This window comes from Rana temporaria, chromosome 1 (genome assembly GCF_905171775.1).
Source record: "Rana temporaria chromosome 1, aRanTem1.1, whole genome shotgun sequence".
Taxonomy (NCBI): Eukaryota; Metazoa; Chordata; class Amphibia; order Anura; family Ranidae; genus Rana; species Rana temporaria.
The window spans coordinates 151,417,259-151,443,927 of NC_053489.1; the positions used below are offsets into that span (position 1 = coordinate 151,417,259).

A 26,669-nucleotide genomic window follows, 5' to 3' on the forward strand; every position below is an offset into this window, starting at 1 on the left:
TTTAAGTTTCACATTATGCCTCTAGCAATAAAATATGTATATAGAATGTGTTCTTTATTCGAATGTTGGTTCATTTTGGGTAGGCAGTGGGTACGCTTTAACACATCTTATTCTGCTTTACAAGCCAGCATGTGGTTATTGCCGGGGGCAGGCTGACCCCTGCACCGTTTATCATCTGTCTTTGTGTTCCAGCACAAGTCAGCCATACTACAGGGAATTCACTGGACTTTGCGTGAGGGAAAGTAATGCTCTGAAATATTGTTCCCTGGCTTCATGGACAAATGTTTGTGATTTTCTCCTCGTGATGTCATGCCACTTCATTGGTTTTATGTTCTCATTCAGTAGTTACATTGAGTTATATGGGTTCAATCAAAGTAATCTATAAGTTTTGTGTGCCTAACTGCTGGAAGTTAACAGAGCTTGATGTAATGTGTTGTATCTATTCCAAAGAATACAGTGAGTGTTCTGGGATAATGGGCTGTTCATGTGAAGAGGATTGTGGTGTCACTATACGGTGAAGGTAAAACTTGTGTTGATGTGCTTGTGTTCCCAGACTGGAAATTACCAAACATAAAACCTTTAGCTTATTCCCCAAGGCAGTGTCAGAATTCAGCTTAAGTCAGATCATTAAAAAAAATAAGTGACTATTGCCACACTCAAAAGTAGAGTTGCACCGATCCTGCTTTTTTAACAGGCAACTACGAGTACCGTTACTTATGGTTAAGTGCTAGCCGATACCGATTACTGATACTTTGCGGTGCGATTTGCGTCAATACAAAAAATTGATGCAAATCGCACTGCAAAAAATGGCATATGATTTGAACAGGAATCTGGTGCAATTCCTGTCCGAATCGCATTTCCCCCACTGCTTCTGTGTCTAGAAAGGGAAAATCGCCATCTAGTGGCCAGTTTATTAAAAATTTTCGAACTCACTGTACATATCTGGCAAAATGCAAACTCTTCATAGGTATCCTGGTCCCAGTGATTAAAGCAAATCACGGCTGCAGGAGGTGCTCACAGGGCTGGAGGAGAAGTTCCAGGTCCCCATGGGTATAGGGCCGAAGTGATGTCAGCTTGGGGGCGGACCGCCTCTACATCTCTCCCATTCCTGTAAGCAGCCCCAGTGGCCGTGATTTGCCATCGTTGGCGGGACCAGGATATCTATGAAGATTTTGCATTTGGCCAGACATGTACTGTGTACACTTATCACCAGGTGAAAATAAAGAAAACATTTCAAAAGAAAAAACAAATCTTCATTTACATTGTGGCTAATGGCTTGTAGTTCTCAATGAACTATGAGGACACTGATGAGCACTCTAGGTAGTTCAATGATTCATCCTGCCATTCATTAACTGCTTGCCCATACAAGGTATGAGTAGACAGCTACACTGACAGTGTTCAGGAGCCTAAGATTGCACCCATGCATAGGCTCCTGATAGAAAAAAAATCCACATTTTTATACCTGCAAACAGATGTGCATTTATTTTTAGTTTTCTTAAAGGTGAACTTATCCTTTAAGTAATTTTTGTTATTTTACTTACAATATGTGTGTTCTGACTGTACCACTTCTCTCTTAATGCATATATAAACCCAAAAACAGCAATTTTATATATTGCATCTCACTAATCTTTAGATGTGGTGATTTGTTTTTCATAAATTTTTTTAACTGGTTGTAAACCCTCTCCTATACCCAGTGAAGTGAACAGCATCAGATGATACACAGAGAGAAAACAAATCTCCCTGCATTAGTTTTACGGCCCGGATTCACGTAGAGCAGTGTATATTTGTGCGGGCGTAGCGCATCTCATATGCGCTACACCGACGTAACATTGAGAGGCAAGAACAGTATTCACAAAGCACTCGCTCCCATTGTTGCGCAGGCGTAACGTAAATTGTCCGGCGTAAGCCCGCCTAATTCAAAGTAGGAAGGAAGTGGGCGTGATCCATTTAAATGAAGCTTGACCCCATGCAAATGATGGGCTGAACGAACGGCGCATGCGCGCACATGCTCAGAATCACGTCAAATTTACTCCCTAAGATACGACGGCTCAATGCCTACGACATGAACGTAACCTACGCCCAGCCCCATTCACGTACGACTTACGTAAACAATGTAAATACGACGGCTGTTCCGTCGTCCATACCTTTGCATGGGATGCACCTAAATGCACTAAAAAGTCCATTTTATTAGTCAAAATGTATTCCTATCTCCAACTGGATAACATTGTTTGATATTTCAGTGTAGTGCTCAGGAAGAACACAACATTTCTGTGCAGGATCAATAGATATTTTCTCTACTTGCAGAAACAGTTCATTGCTGAAAAAATGAAAACCACTGTAGCCATAACATCTAGGGTCTGTTAAGCTGCAATTTATTACATTTTTGTTTAAATATACTTTGGAGTACTGTTTTAAATCAGTGAATCCTTCTTTGCCTTACTATACTTAAATAAAAATATTACATAAAAAGGTGCTGGTTACTGTGGGTTATTTTAGATTGCATATTGCTTTTTGACAACGTTATTCAAAATGTGCATATTGATATGAATTTGCTGTTTCTTATTATACATTTGTGGTCATTGGACTAGTTAAAATTGATGTCACTAATTACTATGGAAATGTCCCATGTGGCGCAACAAGAAACCTAAGAAGAACAGTACAGTAGTGATGCTGATTAAAAGAATGAAGAATGTGGTTCATTGATTGAAAAATCATTGGTTTTATAAATTGAGAGCAGTGTGAAGCACAGTCTGGTGGAACAAAATGATTATACACTGTGTCAATTTGCCATAAGTGCACTGATCAATTCATTGATTGACATGTTGAATTACTCTAAATGTTTCAGATGATTTTGAATGATTTTGAAAGGGTAGATTTACTGATACAGGTGATACAAACTGCTTTTTTGTTTTAGTGTTTTGCATCTAAAAGGTTAGATAGAAAATATCTAAGGTTTTGGCCTCAGCTCTCGCTGTAATTGATATTGAAGAGAAAAGTATATAATGTGCATCAATCGTTTAAAATGGTCTTTGCTTTATCCAAGTTGTATATCTATGCTAGGTGTATATGATATACTAAAATTGAAATGAGAAATAGGGCTCAAGCTCTTTTGGCTCTACCTCCTCACCTGTGGGTCACAGAAGTGTACTTCATTCTGCATTCCCATGACCCATATTCAGCGGACAGCGGGCTAATGCCTGCTGTTGGATGACATCACTGAGCCGTTCCAGGCTCTGGAGAGAACCTGACACCCAGATGCCTGGATTGGCAGATGGCTCAGCCTCTCAGCACACTGCCAAGAGCCTGAGCCAGCCGCTCGGCAGGAGCAGCTGGCTCAGGCTCTCGGCCGCCCGCCACTCCAGTGGGCAGAGCAGAGAGCCAGTGACGATCAGCATTATCCAGGCTCTGGAGAGAACCCAACCCCAGGTGCCTGGATTGGCAGATGGCTCAGCCTCTCAGCACACTGCCAAGAGCCTGAGCCAGCTGCTCGGCTGGAGTGGCTGGCTCAGGCCCTCGGCAGCCCGGCGCTCCAGTGGGCAGAGCAGAGAGCCAGTGATGATCAGCATTGATTGCTTGCTTCTTGGTCTTAGAGCAGGTGGGGGAAAGATGCAGCATTAGACCAATGCTGCATCCACCTAGGTGAGTATGATTGTTATTTTTTTAGTTCTCATACTTCTCTTTTAAACATCAGACTCTTAAAAGTATGAAAAACAGACTGATTTGCCAGAGTGAATCTGTGCCTAGATTAGGCAATAAAAGCACCTTAAAACAAGCCCTTGTTTGTTTCTCTAGCTATAGGCATTGTGGAGAAATTCATCTTCAAAGTTCAAAACGGAAGCACTAAAATTTAAGGTCTTTTCCCATTAGTTTTTATTGTTGCATTTACTAAAGTAAACATGCAGAAGGTGTTTCTAAAGAAATCAACCAACACCCAACTTTAGAGTCTGTCTGTTGTACACTGCTGTTCGAAGTTCCCCATCTTGCTATAATTTTTGTAGCATGTATCTTTCTCATTGTGTATCCAGGCTTCATCTTCTTGGGCTGACCTTGCTTTCACCAAGTCAGAGTTTTTTTTTAATGCAAATATGCTGATGTCTTTATTATTTCATTGTTCTACATTTTCAAATTATTTACTTTTGTCTATAAATGTCCTGTCTAACCTAAATAAAGAATAAAAAAAGGTACCAAATGACAATCTGACCAGCCTATTGGAGTAATTATATTTATAATTTACAGTAATGAACATGCATTTACAATCATGGAGTCGCTACATAATTTCGGTACAGTATTGCCGTGTTTATGGTTAGTAAATTTATTTAGAATCTTCGTGCCAATGCTCAACATTTTAAAAATGCATGAAACTCATGCATGTAACACAGCTTGTACTTAAAAGATGATTTCTCTGTTTCCGACAGATCTGTGAAGCTGCCATGTCAACAGATATTAGTACCACTTACACTCCAGTGCCATTGTGCTCAGTGTTAGCAGCTCCGGCAAATTCATAGAGTTGTGTTATAGCTTTAAAAGGACGAACAAAGGCAAGAAGGAAGACAGATAAAAGAAAATAGGCATAATATTAAAAAAATTTAAATAAAGCAAAATTAAAAAAAAAAACATCTTCTCTACACAGGGGTTTTGTTCTGAAGTGTGCCATGTAGACAAGGTTAATTTCAACATTGAAATGGAGCACTAATGTGCAAATTGATATGAGTGTAGCAAACAAAACATGGTGGAGGGAATAAAGCAATCTGCCAACATATCAGACCAAAAGACAAGAATGAATGCTTGTAATTGACTTCACCACATAACCTTTCCTTTTAGTTATGCATGAAGTAAATCCTGCTGGGAGTTTTTACAAAGAGCTGTTTACAAACCTAACATAACTCAGGCTAGATGAATAATTTATCAGATTGCATGAAAGTCTTGGCTCATCACTCACACAATTTGATAATAAAATGAAATATCTCTCGTAGTCTATATTCAACTTCACTTATATCATGTGACACATGGATTTGAAAGCTGCCTATAGTTCTTCAACATGCTTGCAATATGGGGAAAAATATTTAATGCATTGATGCTGGACGCAGAGGAAAAAAAAACAGTAAAGGAGGGTGCTGGGGGTGGAGCAGAGGTGACAAGATACCCTTACGTAACAATACTCCTTTCAGGACCTGCCAAAGAGAGCTGCCTATTAGACACAGCTGCCTGACATGAGCTCTGTGGAGCAAAGGATCTTCTTGCTTTACACTCATTCAGAAAGCACAGTTATTAATAAATAGTCCTCCTGTCACTCTCCAGAGCCCCGAACCTAATATCTGCTCCACCCTTGGTGGATGGCCCAATGTATTTTAGAGGCAGTGGCCAAAACACAAAAACCCCTGCCCCCTCCCTATCTCCATGAATAAACCTGCGCCATCTGTATTTACCTGTTTGTCTCTTGTTCCCAATCAATCTGTCACTAACTGACTCACTCACAAAAGTGTTTCCACCAAGTACAGAACAAACAGTGACTATTGACAGCTCTGGAGCAAAGCCACCGGCTGATACTAACAGTGCTAATGCTTTTAGAGAAAATAAGGGTTTTGGGATTTTGAAGGTGCAGAGTTACAACAACATTTATATGAACAAATATTTATTTATAAAAGTAAAAAAATGCAGAATATAGTAAATCCATCCAATTATACAATACAGTTTCAAGAATGCAAGCTGAAAAATTCTCTACATGTTTCGCCACGATTAGTAGCTTCCTCAGGAGAATCAAATTTATCAGGCACTATCTACTGGAAATAGAAAGCAAACAATACAGCATATTTCAAAACAATACGGAAATACAAAAATAATAAACAAGATACAAATTTAACATTTTATCCCAAGTTGGCTGAGACCAAAATGACAGACTAGGGTAAGAGCAAGGATTACCTGTATGAAAGGATGCACTGATCAAGATATGAGATATAAAAACGGTAATTGAGGCCAGGAGGTCAGGAGCAACCTTCTGGCCTCAAGTCAAATCATCTGGTGTAACCATAGTGCGAAGGCTTATTAAGGGCCAGGGTAGTACACCACACTCACAAAGTTTACCTCTACCTCCATACTTCTCTGGCCCATGAGACAGCAGTATCTTGGATCTTGTGGATATTCTGGATAACTTGCCTTTTAACCAATAAAGTATAAAAAGGGCCGTAGATTGACTTCAGTATTATGTCTATGCCAGGGTGGTATACCAGCACCTATAATCCACTCAGCATTTACAGCAACATCTTTTTGGCAGTGAGTATGTGGTAATAAACAGATCTCTTTCATGAGGGTTAACTGTGTAGACAGTATCACTGGACAGTATCTTGAAATTTGGTCTGGGGTCAGAACCACTTCATGACAGCTTTGCTGTGAGCCCTAACACAATATAAGATGAGGGAGAAGGGTCTGCAGATAGTAGGACTCAACATTCCTGGGTCATTATTTTTCAGGGCTTGTATCTACATATAGGAGTTGTTTTACTAAAGGCAAAGAGACTGCTCACTTTGCAATGAAGCACAGTGGTTAGCGCTTCTGCCTGGCAGTATTTGGGTCCTAGGTTTAAATCCCAACCACTGCACTGCCTGGATGGAGTTTGTTTCTTCTCATTGTGCCTGTGTGGGTTTCCTCTCATACACCAAAGACATGCTGGTAAGTTAACTGGCTCCTGTCTAAATTGAACCTAATATGTGTATGTAAGAATTGTGTATGCATTAGGGACCTTAGATTGTAAGCTTCTTGAGGGCTGTACTGGTGTGAATGTATAAAAACTGATGGTTCTACATAAATACCTGTAATAATAGTAATTGTCCCTAGAGCTTTGTGAATGAGGTGAAGCTCTGCTGGCTTCCATTATCCAAGCATGTGCAAACAAAATGCTGTTTTTCTTTGTTTTGTTTTTCTTGTACGTGATTAGGTATGCATTGCAAAGTGCCATTTCACCCAATTTACTAAGCTCTATTAAAAAAACTCTCACGTAAAGTGCAACTTCCATTGCAAAGTGAACAGCCACATGCCATTAGTAAATAAATCACAGTCAGCAAATTGAAAGTCAAAACACATTCATTTTATATATTTTTATTATTTAAAAAATCTTCTAATTAGAAAGTGTGAACTGGTGTCAGGGACACCAGTTCAGGTTATTAACTATGTTTATAGTTCAGGTTATTAACTACCAGTTCAGGTTATTAACTATGAAAGCGTTTTTATTTAGGCATACAATATTGGGTCTATTACCATATATTTTGATATCCTTTAGCAATAAAGTGATAAAGGGAAATATAACAGTTTTCTCTCCAAGGCCCGTGAATGGTAATGGCTGTTGTAAAATTGTAGGATATATAGATGAAGATCAGGGCTTAGAAGTGTCATCAGGGAACAGATACTTTAGAGATAAGAAGTCCAGGCACCCTTTCCACCTCATTGTGAGTGTGAAAGTCTTATTGGAATGTCCATTTACCTTTGATCAGAGCCCCGAAGGAAAACAGGCTTCCTTGACAGCTTCAACTTCAATTAAAATAATAGTGCTATGTACAATTTCTGTCCTAATTTAGGCCCCTGCCAAGGGTTTTTCCTTTTTTTTACTTTCCAATTCAATTGCCTATTTTGTGTAGATTACATTTTATTACCGTATATACTCGAGTATAAGCGAGTTTTCAGCACATTTTTTTGTGCTGAAAATGCCCCCCTCGGCTTATACTTGAGCCACCTTTTTGCGCCTGATCTCACGGATTTGGGAACCTGGTTTCCCAAACTTGGCACACATGTAGCCCCTCTACAAGTGTGCAAATTGTGTTGTCCAGGGGACCTACGGCCGGGGAGCACCGATTTTTCAAACCCGGACACCCCTTCCATAAACTTACATGTCAAACGATCATTTCTCCAGTGACTTTGGGGACCCGGTACTTGCCGACCTAGGTCCCCTGGACCCGGAACTTGGCACACATGTAGCCCCATTTCTCCTCTACAAGTGTGCAAAGTTTGTTGTCTGGAGGACCTACAGCTGGGGAGCACTGATTTTTCAAATCCGGGCACCCCTTCCATAGACTCCCATGGTAAACGTTAGTCTAGTCATGGACACAGTGAGGCATGGGCACAGTGAGGCACTGGCACAGTGAGGCATGCACAAGGACACAGTGAGGCAAAGTGAGGCACAGTGAGGCATGCAGATGGACATCTTAGGCTTATCCTCAAGTCAATACGTTTTTCCATTTTTTGTGGTAAAATTAGGTGCCTCGACTTATATTCGGGCCGGCTTATACTCGAGTATATATGGTATATGCATAACCTGGTTATATTGTCTCATTGCATACCAAACCCTAGTCCATAGAAGATATGGGGGGAGATTTACTAAAGTTGGAGAGAGTAAAATCTGGTGCAGCTCTGCAATCAGCTTCCATGTCTTATTGTCAAAGCTTAATTGAACAAGCTGAAGTAAGAAGCTGATTGGCTACCATGCACAGCTGCACCAGATTCTGAGTGCTCCAGTTTTAGTAAATCTGCCCCATGGCTTCCATACACTGCACTAATGATAGGTAAAATAGCCTAAAACATGCTATATTTGTACTATACTCCAGCAGTTCTGGTTGTGCATCTGGCCAGTTGGGTGTAAATCAATGATTTACATAGCTCTACCCACAGTCCTGGAATGAGGAATAATCCTCTTATTTTTAGGATATGTAATGGAATGAGACATGTGGTTACCTCCTGTTTTAAAAAGACTTTACTGTACTACGCACTGATTAAAGTAAGCACATTTTAATTGAGTCCCTTCTCAGCCTAACCTGTACGGTTTTACTGGCTTGTTGGCTGAAAACATTGTGGCAGATGACAATAGGCGAATTTGTAGTTTGACACCACAGCATGTGAAAAGAAAAGAGATTGCTGTGAAATAAAGTAAATTAAAATAAGTGAATATAATATATTTTTTTTCCTATTTTAGCTGTAGAGCTCATTTAGAGTTACTATTGAGCTGTAGACTGCTTCACTGAGTAAAACCCTTCTTATCATTACCTAGTCATTGAGTTTTGATGAACATCTGTATGTAGTGAAGATTGTTCCCTATCCTTTTAGTTTTTTTTAATGGGCTTCTAGGGATGTTCAAAGTTTGATTTTTTTATTTTTTTTATTTATAACCCAACCATGACTAATGCTTTTCCAGACATTTATTGTGGATTAGTTGTGGTAGCTATTTGGTCTTCTTGGTATTTTTTGTTAAAAAAACAGACTCTGGGGCCTTCCAGAAATAGAAGTATTAATTTTGAGATCATGTAACACTTCATGACTTCTGAAGACAGTCAGATACACAAGATTTTTTTTTTAGTGGCATCACAGCAGAGGAGTGAATATTAAGACTTTTCAGGGTTTTTTCAATTAAAAATGCCAGTTTTTTTCCCCCCCATTTCACCATTGGACTATTTTTGTGCAGATCTGTGATGTAAAATGCCAGTTAAAGTTGTTCTAAAGGCAGAAGTTGTTTTTACCTTTATGCATCTAATGCACTAAGGTTAAAAACCTTCTGGGTGCAGCTCCCCCCCCAGCCCCTTTTATACCATATTTATTGGGGTATAGCGCGCTCCCGCGTATATCGCGGGAGCGCGCTAAAGTTGCAGCGGATTCCTGTGGAAAAAAGTTTTTTGTACTTACAGTTTTGGTGTCTTGTGCGGCGTCCATCGGCGGCCTCGTCGCGTCTGGCGTCCGTCTGCGGCTTCGGGTGTCCTCTTCGTCGGGTCCGGCGTCCTTCTGCGGCGTCCTCGCGTCCTCCCCGCTCGTTTCCCGCGCCGAGTTTGAATACTGCGCCGACATATACAGAGCGCAGTACACTCGTGTATTGTCGGACAGGCTCGGCAACTCTCGTGCTGACGTCCAGGACGTGAGCGCGGAAGGAGCCGAGACTGCCCGACTATACCCGAGTGTACTGCGCTCGGTATATGTCGGCGCAGTATTCAAACTCGGCGCGGGAAAGCGGGTATCGGCGTATACCGCGCACCCACGATTTTGCCCTGATTTTCAGGGCAAAAAAGTGCGCGATATACGCCGATAAATACGGTACTTATCTGAGCCACATCTTGAACCAGCATTGTGCATGAGAGCAGAAGCTCTCCTGGGTCTCTCTTCTCATTGGCTCACACAGCAGTGGAAGCTATTGGCTCCCACTGCTGTCAATCGCAGCCAGTGAGCCAATGAGGAGAAAGCAGGTGGTATGGTAGAGCTGCACTCTGTTTGTGAATGGACAAAGTTCATTCACAGGAGTGGGTCTGCTCGAGTGCCCCATAGCAAGAGGCAGAAGGAGCCAGGACCACTGGCGGTGGACCCAAAAAAGAGGATCGGGCTGCTCTTGTAAAGAGTAGGTAAGTAATAAGTATTACATATTTGTTATTAAAAAAAAATACAACCTTTAGAATCACTTTAAATACATTTTAATTCCAGGATGTAATATTTCAAAACAAGGAAAAGGGGTTGAATACTTGCAAAACATTGCATTTCTAGAAATGCTACTCAATTCAAAAGCCTAGGGGGGTAGTTCTTTAATATAAAATATGTGACTTGAACAGGAAAGCAGAAATGGTAACAATTATTGTAGAAATGTCATCACGCAAAAAATTAGTTTCTGTAGAACGTTTGCCAGTCCTAAATTGTACCACATGATCCAGAATGAAGCACATTTAGATCAAACAGGCTGTGCAAATATAGAGTCTGTATTGAATTTCTGCATACTTCACATAACTTTGGTAAAAAAATGAAGTTGAAATTTCCTGAACTAATATTTTGTCTTCATGTGTAATATAGACTGTTTATAACTTAACGGATTAATATCTGTTTCCTTCTGGAAGTATAGCAAATTGGTCGTGTGGGAGAGTTAGGAGATTCAGGTAGTTTTTGTAGGTTCTTAGTGCTTTCGAAAAGTAAAACAAAAAAGAAACAAAAAATCAAACGAATAACAATATTCTGTGCCAGCTTGGTTTATAAGTTAGTTTATCACTATAATTTTTTTTGTTTGTTTTTGCTTTAAATTGACAATAAGCGAGCGGTAGGAAGTTAGTAGGTACAAATCTACCTGCTACCTTAAAATGCTGCAAAAGCACAGAAAACTTAAATATTTTAAATGTTTACTTGTGGTGTTATTCCTTTCCAATAATATATTTTTTTTAAAGCGGAGTTCCACCATTTTTTTTAATAAAGTCAGCAACTTTTAAAATAAGGACACTTACCTGTTCAGAGCGCCCGCGATATCGGCACCCTCAGCTCTCCGGTGCGGTCGCCGCCATCTTTGGTAAGGGAATCAGGAAGTGAAGCCTTGTGGCTTCACTCCCTGGTTCCCTACTGCGCATGCGCGACTCGCGCTGAGCTATCCCACTGGTCCCTGCTGTCTTCTGGGACCTGGGTGTCTCCCAGAAGACAGTAGGGGGCCGGAGAAGGTGCCGGAAGTGGCGTAGATACCTGCGGGTGGCTCGGGCATCTATGCCCGGAAGCGGGAGCAAAATACCTGTATTACACAGGTATCTGCTCCCCCCTCCCCCCTGAAAGGTGCCAAAGGTATCATCGAAGTGGGGAAGGGTTCCTAAAAGCGGAAGTTACATTTTTGGGTGGAACTTTAATTATCCTTGCATGTCATGGCCCTGTCCTATTTAGGGAGTGTACAGTATGATTACTGTGTTATCCCAGGTCCTCCAACCCTCCATTCACCTTAATACATTACCTTTTTATGTAAATACGAGGGGTGCTGATAAGTATTGAGCCTTACCCAGAAAAAAATTGAGCGAGGATGCTTTAAATTGCAGGATGTACTGGCCAATTTGTCTATATTCAATGGTGCTAAAATTAACTACCTATGATTTTAACTTATCTTTTTTTTTTTTTTTAGGGTCCAAATTGAAAATGGCAGTATCTCCATAAAAATTCAGTGTGGAAGAGCATAGGACCATAATCAAGTTTCTGTTTCTCCAAGGGAAAGGTGCGAAGCAGACCCATGATGAAATGTCACAAACTGTGGGTGACAGTGGCCCTTTGTATGCAACATTGGGTTGTCAATTTTAAAACTGGCTATTACGGTGTTAAAAGTGAGAAACCCAGTGGAACGTCTGTTTCTGTGCCTGCAAAGGTCAAAAGTCGTTGTGCATAATGGCACCAACTCTCTCATGTGATATTCCCATATTCCCAGATTTTGGCTGATATTCGGCGGTCATGTCATGTATGGCTTTCAGATTTTGCAGGCACAGAGGCCTTCCACTCGGTTTCTCACTTTTAACACTGAAATGGGCAGTTTTAAAATTGACAACCCAATGTTGCATATGAAGGGCCACTGTCACCCACAGTTTGTGACATTTTATCATGGATCTGCTTCGTACCTTTCCCTTGGAGAAACATGAACTTGATTATGGTGTTATGCTCTTCCACATTGATTTTTTCTGGAGGTGCTGCCATGTTCAGTTTGGACCAAAAAAATAAAGATAAGTTAAAATCATAGGTAGTTGATTGTTGTACCATTGAATATAGACAAATTGGCCAGTACACCATACAATTTACAGCTTCCTTGCTCAAATGTTTCTGGATAAGGCTCAGAACTTATCAGCACCCCCTTGTACCTCCCAACGTTTTGCAATAGGAACGAGGGACACCTATTAGAAAAAGTATGTAGGCATAGGACACACCTCCCGCCATGCCCCCTTAAAGGAAAATTATACAAAAACCCACAAGTGCTTTAACCACTACTATTCCTATGTACTGACTTTTGAAATTTACCAATGCAGAAATTTTTAAATTGGATGAAAGGTTTAGCACTGCACTCCCCCCCCCCCCCTGTATTTTTCCTTGTATAGGACGCCCCCATGTATAGGACGACCACCACTTTTCCAACCCAGAATTTTAGAAAAATTAAGAAATCAATATTTTAAAGATAAAACAGAACATATTTGTATTTAGTAATTAGGTAACATTTATATGCCAGTACTCTGATAATATGCATCACACTTATGGGCTCAGAACGCTCTGACATTACTAGTCCCTGTCACATCTATGCACTGCCTGTACGCTCTCCACTTCCGATGGGATGTGTTCCAGTTGGTTTGTTCTGCATCAGCTGACGTCCGTTACATAAGGCTCATGATTGGAGGCTAGTGACAAGCTATTGGCTTGTTTGCAAGGTATGGGCAGTTTCGCAACCGCGTGGTTCTCTCCTCGGCTTGCTTCCATATATAAGACGACCATCAATTTTAAGTCCAATGATTTTAGACAAAAGTACCGTCTCATACATGGAAAAATACAGTATATAGTTTAGACCAAAATAAGGGACAAATGAGGAGGAAAAAGGTACAGAGGGACGTTGTTCCAAATCAAGGACAGTCCCTCAAAATCAGGGACAGTTGGAAGCTATGCATGTAGCAGCTGGGGTAGGAGTAAAGGGGAATACTACAGAATGTCACTTGAATGACAGCTCTGAGGCTGCTGATATCACATCCAAGATGATAACACCCAGCAGCAGTCTCTGATTTTTTATTTTTTTATGTCTACACAAGAGAGGCTTTTACATGTAAATACAATGCTTAACACATGTAAATACATATATAATATTATAGGAAGATTGTTGTTGAAATAAATGGTCTGGTGACAAGGTCTGTTTAACATTGACTCCCATTCAAGCAAATGCTATAAGTACCAGAGCACTAGAGCAGACCTGAAGAAGTGACTTGCAAATTGTTCTTTATTGCTGTTAATTTAGGAATATATTCCCCTTTACAACTTGACTACTGCAGATACAGGACAAATGTTGCATGCATCGATAAAACGTTTTCACTGAAAAGTCAGTGAACCAAAATAGATATTAGTAAGTTCTGATTGTTTTAACAGATGATCAGATAAGTCATACACAATGGCCCATAGCTTATGATAGTATTAAGTCTCTACTGATTGTGATTACACACATGGCTTTCCATTTTAGGGTAATTTATTTTATCCCTGGGAACTAGACAATCATGTGTGCTCCATAATATATACATTTTTCAAATGATTTAACTTTTACCCCAGTCTGCTGACAATGGATGACTGTTTCACTGTGCTTCTGGACGTCCACTTAATTCAGCTTTATTTCATTTTTAATAATTCTTCATCCTTGTTATAGCTGATGACTGTTTCTTCTGTTTCCTGACCAATTTAAATCTTAGAGCTTGCCTAATCTGAAATGGAATTAAAGATCCAAAGCACATACTTCAGGCAGGGTTAGACTTCTCTATTTCAGCCACAAACAGTTCTTCTTCCTTCCTCGCAGAAACTTGACCTTGCCATTTTGCTTTCTTTCCTCTGCAGCTGGAGCTTACTCCACATCACCTGGATGAGTCATATGGAAAAATGCTATTATTATTGCAAGGATTGCAATAAATAATTTATTCTCCCTTTCAATTTACCCTACAGACACAGGGTATTTAGACCCGCACCAGACCAGTAGCCTGACATCTAGTACTGGCTTTTGTCTACAACTTGACCTGTAGAGTGTGTATCCTCATCTTATTCCAAATCAAGCTATTCAACTGCAATAATATGAACGCTACAAAGTCTTTTAGGCTACTTACAGTACAGGCTACTGGCCAAGTTCAGAGAGATTGTGAAGACTGCACACTTACAAAAAAGACTACCCATTTCCAGGGAGAGACTGCCAAGATACAAGTCATGTATACAGGGAGTGCAGAATTATTAGGCAAGTTGTATTTTTGAGGATTAATTTTATTATTGAACAACAACCATGTTCTCAATGAACCCAAAAAACTCATTAATATCAAAGCTGAATATTTTTGGAAGTAGTTTTTAGTTTGTTTTTAGTTTTAGCTATTTTAGGGGGATATCTGTGTGTGCAGGTGACTATTACTGTGCATAATTATTAGGCAACTTAACAAAAAAAAAAAATATACCCATTTCAATTATTTATTTTTACCAGTGAAACCAATATAACATCTCAACATTCACAAATATACATTTCTGACATTCAAAAACAAAACAAAAACAAATAAGTGACCAATATAGCCACCTTTCTTTGCAAGGACACCCAAAAGCCTGCCATCCATGGATTCTGTCAGTGTTTTGATCTGTTCACCATCAACATTGCGTGCAGCAGCAACCACAGCCTCCCAGACACTGTTCAGAGAGGTGTACTGTTTTCCCTCCTTGTAAATCTCACATTTGATGATGGACCACAGGTTCTCAATGGGGTTCAGATCAGGTGAACAAGGAGGCCATGTCATTAGTTTTTCTTCTTTTATACCCTTTCTTGCCAGCCACGCTGTGGAGTACTTGGACGTGTGTGATGGAGCATTGTCCTGCATGAAAATCATGTTTTTCTTGAAGGATGCAGACTTCTTCCTGTACCACTGCTTGAAGAAGTTGTCTTCCAGAAACTGGCAGTAGGACTGGGAGTTGAGTTTGACTCCATCCTCAACCCGAAAAGGCCCCACAAGCTCATCTTTGATGATACCAGCCCAAACCAGTACTCCACCTCCACCTTGCTGGCGTCTGAGTCGGACTGGAGCTCTCTGCCCTTTACCAATCCAGCCACGGGCCCATCCATCTGGCCCATCAAGACTCACTCTCATTTCATCAGTCCATAAAACCTTAGAAAAATCAGTCTTGAGATATTTCTTGGCCCAGTCTTGACGTTTCAGCTTGTGTGTCTTGTTCAGTGGTCGTCGTTTTTCAGCCTTTCTTACCTTGGCCATGTCTCTGGGTATTGCACACCTTGTGCTTTTGGGCACTCCAGTGATGTTGCAGCTCTGAAATATGGCCAAACTGGTGGCAAGTGGCATCTTGGCAGCTGCACGCTTGACTTTTCTCAGTTCATGGGCAGTTATTTTGCGCCTTGGTTTTTCCACACGCTTCTTGCGACCCTGTTGACTATTTTGAATGAAACGCTTGATTGTTCGATGATCACGCTTCAGAAGCTTTGCAATTTTAAGAGTGCTGCATCCCTCTGCAAGATATCTCACTATTTTTGACTTTTCTGAGCCTGTCAAGTCCTTCTTTTGACCCATTTTGCCAAAGGAAAGGAAGTTGACTAATAATTATGCACACCTGATATAGGGTGTTGATGTCATTAGACCACACACCTTCTCATTACAGAGATGCACATCACCTAATATGCTTAATTGGTAGTAGGCTTTCGAGCCTATACAGCTTGGAGTAAGACAACATGCATAAAGAGGATGATGTGGTCAAAATACTAATTTGCCTAATAATTCTGCACTCCCTGTACAGAGAAAAAAAAGGCTAACTGTCACTCTGCCCATGCAAGCCTTTGGCATATGTACCCCCCAAATCCATATGTACTCCCCAGAGGGAAGCCATCGCCACCTGGAGAAGACAGTGATTATTGATAGTGGCTATAGCAGCCACTAGCAATAATTGTAAGATAATCTGGCAGGCTGTTTGTACCCAAGTTGATCGATCAATCAACTTGGTACACTCAGCCTGCCCATTAACGGTTCAAAGATTCAAACAATGTATGGCCAGCTTTAGTCAGCCGTTGTGCCAGCACAAAGAAATCCCTGTTCCATTAGCTTTGTGTAAACTATAAGGTGGTAAGACATGCAGACACAGTCTACCCTCAGGCATCTATGTCAGTAAGCGCATACCTCAAACACATATAGGTGCCCTTCATCATTCTTTTTAGGCTAGTGGTGTGAGTTGTGGGCTGAGGAGTGAACTAAAGATCTATCTGGCTTCAATATATTAGAGTAAAAACAAGTGTGATCAGAAAATGTTTACCAACCTATCCAATTGCTGCTCTAAGCCTCAAATGCAGTGAAGAAAAAAAGGAGGATTGGCCGCACACCACCAAGGGATAACTTTGATAGAAGATATATTTATTGTCACCATGCTATGGGAAATTACAGGAGCATATGTTGACGCGTTTCACACGGGTAACTTGTGATTGTTCACAGCATGTTGTGAACAAGCACGAGTTACCCGTGTGAAACGTGTCAACATTTGCTCCTGTAATTTCCTATGACATGGTGACAATAAATATATCGTCTATCAAAGTTATCCCTCTGTGGTGTGTGGCCAATCCTCCTTTTTCTTTTTCTTCATTGATCATTGACGGTGGTGAGCTAGGGCCAGCACCTGCAAGGATTTGTTTATCCACAGTCTGAGCAGTGTTACATCTTTCTTGGACTAAAATGCAGTGTCTGTAAGTGAAGCATTATAGTGACGCTAAACAATATTTCTAATCTCCAAAAATAATCAATACACATCCACTACTTAGTGGCCATGTAACCTGTTTTTCATTAAATTGTATTCTTCTTGTATCTTCATGCCTATTTGTAACGTTTGTTTAGAATAAGTGGTGCACGTTAGTTGCTGTCATGTGCACTGCTCTATGCACCTCACAAATCCCATCATTTAAAGTTCATTTTGGGAATAAGCAAGAGAATGAACATAGCCACCCTCTAACAGGGTGTTGGATCACAGCAGCAAAAAAAAAAAAAAAATTTGGAGAAGACTGAGAACGATAGAAAGAACTTCTTTATTATTTTTTGAGACCATTTGTTTAGTGCCACTTTAAAATTAGATTGTTGCCCAAACTGACTAAAACTGCCAGATTTAGAACATAATGTCATCTAATGTATCTGCAAACATTAGGGCAATCTTTGGGATGTGTGTGCTGTGACTAGTACACGTTATGTGCTATAGCACTTTGCGGTACTATTAATTTTGAATGGCACACAAACACATTAACCACTTAAGCCCCGGACCATTATGCAGCTAATGGACTAGGCCACTTTTTGCGATTCGGCACTGTGCCGCTTTAACTGACAATTGCGCGGTCGTGCAACGTGGCTCCCAAACAAAATTGGCGTCCTTTTTTTCCCACAAATAGAGCTTTCTTTTGGTGGTATTTGATCACCTCTGCGTTTTTTATTTTTTGCACTATAAACAAAAATAGATCAACAATTTTGAAAAAAATTCAATATTTTTTACTTTTTGCTATAATAAATATCCCCCAAAAATATATATATAAAAAAAAAATTTTTTCCTCAGTTTAGGCCGATGCGTATTCCTCTACATATTTTTGGTAAAATAAATCACAAAAAGAGTTTATTCATTGGTTTGCGCAGAATTTATAGCGTCTACCAAATAGGGGATAGTTTTATTAATAATTTTTTTCTAGTAATGGCGGCGATCATCGATTTTTATCGTCACTGCGACATTATGGCGGACACATCGGACACTTTTGACACTATTTTGGGACCATTGTCATTTTTACAGCGAACAGTGCTATAAAAATGCATTAGTTACTGTAAAAATGACACTGGCAGTGAAGGGTTTTAACCAGGAGGGTTGATGTAGGGGTTAAGTGTGCCCTAAGGGAGTGATTCTTACTGTTAGGGAGTGTGGCTGGGTGTGTAACGTCACTGATCATCGTTCCCTAAGACAGGGAACAGACGATCAGTGACAGGCTCACTAGGAAGCACAGGGAGAGGTTTGTTTACACTTACCTCTCCCCGTTCTTCCTCTCTGTGACCCGATCTCGGGACACGGGCGGCAATCGGGTCCACTGTTCCCACGGGGATGGTCACAGAAAAGAAGACCGGGTCGCGAGCCGCTCGTGACCCACGGCTGGGATCTTAAAGGGGACGTACATGTACGCCCTTGTGCCCAGCCCTGCCATTTTGCCGACGTATATCATTGTGCGGCAGTCCTCAAGCGGTTAAGGCAATGTTGCTCTCCACATTTATTGTTGCACAGCATAACGCACAGTAACACACCACAGTGGAGTGCGGTGTACTGCATCACACAAAAGTGTGCATGTCCATATTTTGGTACACTCATGAACACTGGTAGCATGTTCAAAATTAATCGGCTGCTCTCATACAATCCTTGTTAAGACGCAACACAGTGTGCAATAAAGCAACCCACAAAAATTAACTAGTCTGAATGGGCCTTTAATGTAAACCTGTAATGCATAAAAGAATGCTTGTCTGCTTATACGGGATCTCCTGGAATCCTAACTTCCACTAGTGGCTGCAGCAACTGGACAACATTGCTACAGAGGTGAGTTACGAGTAGAACTGGAGAGCAACCAATGTGGTAATATTAAACTAGCATCTACCTGTACAAGCTCTTTTATTCTAGCATTATTAAGACCTGGACACTGCATTTAGCATAATAAATGATTTGCCTTAAAGACAGTAAACCCAAGATCTGGATGAAAACCAAGAATTCTTCTTTTAAAACCGATCAGAAACTTCCATCCTCTCTTTTTCCCTTAAAGTTTTTAGCATACTAATTTTAGTAGGACGAATTTTTAAAAACAATATCCATGTTTCTCTTTTTTTATTGTTTGCAAGTCCTTTAGTAATCAAATGGTTAAATGGAAACTACAAACTGGTAAATTAGGGAAAGCAGTGGAATAACAGATGAGTCAGTTAATTTCAACTGCATATGTATGAAGATACTGTGGTGTTTCAAGGTGGTTGTTTGAACCCAATGTCCAGTTTTGCACCTGCTTGCAATTTATCTATTGAAGGATATTGGTTTTCCTTATGCTTCCCTCACATCCTGCTATAGACCCAAAGTAAATGAAAAACATTCATAAGTCCTAATGTTATTGCTTAGCTAGTCTGCCATCTTCAGAACTTGTGCACAAAGACATCTTTCTTGCTGCTTTACAAAGTGTTCCCATTCTTGTATGAGCTGGTATGGAAGTCATCTATTACACAGATTGTTTCATTTATGTGCATTTAGGAGATTTTGTTCATGTTTTTGACTCAGATGTAAAGTTACCTGTATGCAAATATAACACATAATTTATAATGCAGTTGTGTTATATTGCCTAAATGTATGTAAATGCATTGCATTTTAAAGGAGGGAAGGGTTTTTGATTACAGCCCCCGAGCATGGAAATACAACAGTGGCAGGTCCTGTATTCTAACACTGACAGATTCTCCTTAAAGTGGTTTCATCAAAAAAACAATTTTGCTTTAACCCCCCTGGCGGTATCCCCGAGCGTGACTCGGGGTGGGTTTTTTATGCTGAAATCGGTAACCCCGAGTCATGCTCGGGGTAGCTATGCAGAGCCTGCAGCGTGCGCTGGCTTACCTTGTCCTGGATCCAGCGATGTCACCGCCCTGTGTCAGCGAGCGGGACCTCGCTCGATTCACACAGCGTCCTCCTGTGCCGCCGATCTCCGTTCCCTGCGACGTTACGACGCCCGGGAGCCGAGATCGGCGCCAAATTCAAAAACGTAAACAAACACTATACATACAGTATACTGTAATCTTATAGATTACAGTACTGTATGTAAAAAAAACACACACCCCTTGTCCCTAGTGGTCTGCCCAGTGCCCTACATGTCATTTTATATAATAAAAACCTTTTTTTCTCCCTGCAAACTGTAGATTGTCCATAGCAACCAAAAGTGTCCCTTTATGTCAAAAATGGTTTTAGATCAGCTAAAAAACAGCGATAATAAATTATAATCACTTGCAGAATTGTGCGATAGCGATTTGTGGGGAAATTCGTTATAAAAAAAAAAAATAATAATGACAGCGACAATTTTGCAACTGAGAAAATTTCAGTGATTTTGATTTGATTACATTATTGAATAATTTTTATTAGAATTATATTATTATTTGTTATAATTATTTATTATATTATAATTTATAATTTTGTTTTTAAAAAAATGTCATACCCGGGATGCCTATTAGATTCTTGTTTGGTCAGATTTAAGTGAGTTATTCCTAAAAATTACAGGCCTACAGTATAAAATGCCAAATTTCCTTGCAAATAATTGTCTCGCTTTTGGTACGTAATTCCAGACAGAATCATACCGCCAGGGAGGTTAAACTGTAGCTTACGACTAAAAAAGGAAAACATTTTTTTTTTTACTCATCTGGAAATGCCTGTTGCTATGCGGTCCCACGAAATCTGCCTTTGAAACCACCTAGGATTCTGACATCATCTCCCTCTAATGCTCCTGGGAAATGTGTGTCATCATTTCCCAGGATGCAGTGTGCTGTCCAATTATCACTCCCCATCCAAGACTTCCAGGAAGTAAGTGCCTGTAGGCTTCACAATGCCCACAAGCAAAATGACAACGGTGTAGACATAGTTTTATAAACTATCTTTTTTGAATATCTATGCGGATCGGCGGCATATTGTAAAATAGTAAGTGACCGGATTTATATTATAAAAACGCAGGATGAAAGGACATAGATTTAAAAAATGCTAATTGTGGTTGGAACTCCGCTTTAAAGTTTCTATCTCATTAATTATGTATGACACAGTTTAGCTAAGACTTATGTACAAATGTGAATCACAGTATTCCTATAAGGATACTCTGTGTTATGGGTATCAGTTACATGTTTTGTTATGTGCCACCCTCCTCCCTACAAAAGTCATGGGTTCCCAACAGTAATTTTTTAGTGTGTGTTGGAGGACACACGGATAAGTAAGGAATAGATCAGAGTGTTTACAGGGAGAGCTGCTGTTGGTGCTGGCAACTCCTAAAAAAAAGTTATTTGTACATTGAGTCACAGACACATTCACTGTGTGGGACAGTCCTGGAGTATATAGCGATACAACAAAGACTGTGCATGGAGAGCTGATCTGTCCCTCTTAAAGTATGTTATTTTTTAAACTGCGTGCATCCAAAAAACATGCACCTTCACCCCAGGTTAATAAAATGCATGTAGCACAAAGTCAAGGCCTTTTCCCCTTCATGACTCTGATGCATGCCGCCATCTAGGAGACCTTCAGGGCATGCCTGTTTGTGGGAGGCTCAAGACCTAAAGGTACAACCACTTTCTATTCCCATGTCACATACAGTGGCCATATACTCGGTATTATTCAAGGTTATGGTGCTACCTTCCCTCAGGACAATTGGTTCCCCATGTAATTAGTGATACCCATGACATTCAAAGAACAGTCTCTCATTCTTACTATGAGGCCACGAGTGGAATCCTCAACACTGACACTGAGGCCTTGTACTCACGGCAGGACATGTCCGATGAAAACGGTCTGCAGACCGTTTCCATCGGACATGTCTGGCCGGGGACTGCCCGGGGACTTCTGTTCGATGGCTATACACACCATCGAACAGAAGACCGCGCGTAAACAATACGCGGGGCGTGTCCGCGGTGTCGACGCGTCGATGACGCGGTGTCGCCGCGACAATGACGCGCCGGCGTGGGCGGCCTGCCTTGAAAATGCTTCCACGCATGCGTCAAAGTCATTCGACGCATGCGAGGGATGGCGGGCGGCAGGACATGTACGGTAGGTCTGTACAGACGACCGTACATGTCCGGGCGGACAGGTTTCCAGCGGACTGTTTTAAAGCAAGTCCGGGAAACAGTTGTCTGCTCAGAAACGGTCTGTCAGACAATTGTTTGCTGGAATCCTGTCCGCGCGGCTGTACACAAGAGGGAACATGTCTGCTGAAATTGGTCTGCCGACCAGTTTCAGCAGACATGTTTGGTCGTGAGTACGGGGCCTCATGGGAAAGAAAACCAGCTACTCCTGCCCCCCCCCCCATAGTATCAGACTTTGAAAGGGTGCATACACCCTAAGGTGGTTCTAAAGTCAAGACATTTTTTACCTTAATGCATTCTACAATAAGGTCAAAAATGTCCCACTACATGTTCTTCCCTCTCTAAACACTTACCTCGATCCAGCACCATGCCTATTGGCAGCAGCACTGGACAATGCATTCTCATGATGGCAGAACAAATAACTTATAAATAGTTCCAAAGAAATGGGCAGTTAACATACTTGAGATAAACTGCTCACCAAGTACACATAAATATCCCATAAGGTAATCTTCCTCTGTCCCAGTGTAGGAGGAATTAATAGGCACATCATAAGGGGGTGTCTGGGGGGGAAACATTCCTCTCCTCCCTAAATCTTGCCATCTCTGCTGAACAAAATTCCTAACTCCAACTTTCTTCAGCCGACTCCACCCCTTAAATATGCTCCCAACAAATGAACAGGTGCAGCCAATACAGACAAGAGGGAAAAGGGCAGAAGAAACCCTAAAGGGGACCAACATCCTGTTACATTTAGCGTTTTAGGCAAAAATGAGGTCTAGTAATTGTCTTGTGTTTAAATGTACCTCCTAGGTTGTATTGCTGTCCCTGTCCAAAACTGTAAATACTAAATACAGGTAAACAAAAACACTTACCCCAGAACTTTTGCCTCTCACAGAAACCTTGGTTTTTAGTTTTAGCTTAATTTTAGTCTAACTGCTTCAATAGTGGATGCTTTCACCCTCTTCCTGCTCAAGCCAATGTTCAGCTCTCATCGCTACCACACTGAATGGCAATTACTCGGGAAAAAAATTGCTACATAAATGAAAAAAATACAGAAAAAAAATGCAGAAAAAAACACCCTTTTCTTAGTTTCTGTTACGACAAAGGAGAAGGAGAAAAAATTTGCAGGGCAAAAAATGTGGCTGATAAGGAAGAGTAAGAAGAGGTTGCATTAGGAGACCATAGAAATGGCTGATATGAATGCCTGGAAAGAGGTAGAGCAAAAAGTAGCAACCAAAGAGGAGGGGCTTTGGGGTACCAGTTGTCATTATGGGAACTGGCAGGTGAAAAGACTATAGGGCTATGGATTAAGGTGAGCAAAACACTGTATTTGATCCCTCTAGACCAGGGGTGTCCAAACTTTTCAAACACATTGTTAGTTTACTGCCCTTCAGACTTTAGAGGGTCCGTATTGTTGCTAGGAAATGTCCCACGCTCCGCATCAGTGAGAATAAACATGACCACAGGGTTGGTGGTCAGCAGGAGGTAGAGTAGTGTCCCATTATTGGTATTTATGGGAGGAATAGTTCCCATCCTTTGATATTAGTGGGAAGAATAGTACACCATCATTTGTATCAGTGGAAAAAATAGTGCCCTATAGTAGGTCTCAGTGGGAGGAATAGTGCTCCAAGGGGCCAGATAAGGGCAAGCAAAGGGCCACCGTTTGGAGACCCCTACTCTAGACAAAACAAGCATTATATTCTGCATTTGCAGTAGGAGGGATGAATTTATTTTTTGGGGTCAGCCTGGAGTTCCACTTTAAATAATATTTTTTTTTAGAGGTTAAACCAAAAAGAGGGACGGTTGTGGCAGAGAGAGAAACAGAGATTTGCTGCCAAGGACGGACAGTTCCTCCAAATGAGACATTTGAGAGCTACTTACAGTAAATGCAAATTTTTATGTTGCGGTACACGTTTGTAATCCATGAAGATCACAAAACACTAGAAGCATATATTCTCTGCAAGCAACCTGGTTCTTCTTAATTCACACATTTGCAAATTTAGGGAACAGCAAGTAGATTTTAAATGTTTTTTAAAGGCGTAAAATATTCTACTAATTTGAAGACTTTCTCAAATTCTTGTGTGTAAAGGTTAGGTGAGTAAATTTTTCAGAAAATTAAATCTTTACGCAGGGTGTGGACAGTAATTTACATAGAAGATATATTTAACATTTCACAGATGTGGGGAATTCTAATTATGAGTACAGACACCCCCAGGGGATGGAACGTAGTATTGAAAATAGTCTGTCATTTGTTCCCCAGCACTTGCTTTTATTTGGACAGCGTGGACTATATTGCAGAGGATTGCTTCTTTTGAAATCTCCATGTAAGTTTATACTTCTGGATTTAAGAAATGTTGTGTTTTTTTTGTTCATTTGATACTATACATCTACATGTATGACTGTATTTGTGTAATTATTTATTGGTTTGCTCACTCCCTTAGCAGATTGTATAGAGTTTTTTTTATAAGAAGATCTTAAAATTGATTTATCTACCACATACATTGGAAAAATAGGCACTGAAAACCTTAACTGTCTTGAAAAAAACTCATAAATACTTTATATTGGTTTCAGTACAACGTGTTAAAGGATTGATCTCTGCAAACAGTACAATACAATACAACGGAGAACCATTTAACAATTTCAACCCCAGAAGCTGTCAATAGACCTTCAGTATCCTGAGAATGTTGTGGTTGTTTGTAACCAATTACTCTCGGGACAGATGAATATTGTCCATACTGAACATCAGGCATCTAATGTGTATTAACGTTGCTCCCCCTGTCCCTCAGTTGGACTCAAATCCCCTGATCCATCAAAGAAGTGCATTTTACAGTATGTCTGAAGCCCAAAGGTGTAAAAATATGTAAAATAAGTATGTTTTAGCTTTGTATCTGCTCTTCTTTTATTTTTATTTGTCATAAAAAAAAATACAGTATGGTAACTTCTACTTCCTCCTTCTAAAATTGTAGTTGACTGTTATACTGACCACCTGGCTTGAGAACTCTCTAAATTGTTGGCCTGAAGATCAGGAAAATCTGAGAAATGTTTGATGTTTTTTGCTACTTTTACACTGATGCGTTATTGATGTGTTTTTACCTTGCTTAAAAAGCAAGAAAACCTCAAAAAATAGTTCTCTTTATAGCTTAGGGGACTCTTTACACCACTGAGCTGTGGGTGCATTGTGGATTGAAAAGTCCTGTATCTTTGGTGTGCTTTCCAAAACTACACCAAAAACCCAGCTCGCCAACAAAATGAATGGAAAATGCGTCAAAAATGAACCACGGTTGCGTATTTGGTGTGTTTTTTTTAGTTACATGTCCATGTTTCACAGGTGCATGCTGGGAGTCAGGCACCCAGAAAATACAATAAAAAAAAGCAACAAAATACACTTTTACTGCATTTTTTTGCAATGGAGCAGTGTGAAAGCACCCTTTATCATCACACGTGTCTTTGTCAGCTACTTAACTGTAATAAAGCAGGAGCGTAAGCACGACAGACAGGTAACGAGTAATGGTTTTAATTTTTTTTTCTGACACAGACTACTATTATTACTTAGGATTGTATTAAAACGTTTGTTTGTTTTTTGAAACAATGCAAAGATAGTGGTGTGGAGTAGTGCAGGTTGTTACTTATACCTAAATATTTCACTTGCAAAATGTGTAAAAACAGAAATATAAACAGCACAAAAAAAGTGTTTGAGGAATGGACACATTAATGATATATACTGTATATATACACTTAACCAGCCACTTTATTAGGTACACCTGTTCAATTGCTTGATAACACAAATCGCTAATCAGCCAATCGCATGGCAGCAAATCAGTATATTTAGGCATCAAGACATGGTGAAGACGACTTCAAACGAAGCATCAGAATGGGGGAAGAAAGGGGATTTAAGTGACTTTGAATGTGGCATGGTTTTTGGTTCCAGACGGGCTGGTCTGAGTATTTTAAAAACTGCTGATCTACTGGGATTTTCACATCGTACAAACATCTCTATGGTTTACAGAGAATGGTCCGAAAAAAAAAAAAAAATATCCAGTGAGCGGAAGTTGTGTTGACGAAAATGCCTTGTTGATGTCAGAGAATGGGCAGACTGGTTTGAGATGATTGAAAGCCAATAGTAACAAAATAACCACTTGCTACAACCAAGGTATGCATAATAACATCCCTGAATGCACAACACATTGAACCTTAAAGAAATGGGCTACAACAGCAGAACACCACACCGGGTGCAACTCCAGTCAGCTAAGAACAGGAAACTGAGGCTACAATTGGCACAGGCTCACCAAAATTGGACAATAGAGTCTCAATTTCAGCTGCAACATTCAGATGGTAGGGTCAGACTTTGGCATAAACAACATAAAA

At 40.4% G+C, this 26,669-nt stretch overlaps 1 protein-coding gene across 5 annotated transcripts in view; it reads left to right on the forward strand.

Moving 5' to 3' along the window:
- LOC120932100 (synuclein alpha interacting protein) overlaps window positions 1–26,669 on the forward strand; it is a 336,823-nt gene that overhangs the window by 140,319 nt on the left and 169,835 nt on the right. Inside the window, exon 1 of one of the 5 annotated variants that reach the window (XM_040344244.1) lies at window positions 24,443–24,628. The exons of the other annotated variants lie outside the window; for them this stretch is intronic. The gene's annotated coding sequence lies outside the window, so the exon portion shown is untranslated. Of the gene's footprint in view, window positions 1–24,442; window positions 24,629–26,669 lie in introns of those variants that run through there. 5 annotated transcript variants of the gene reach the window in all.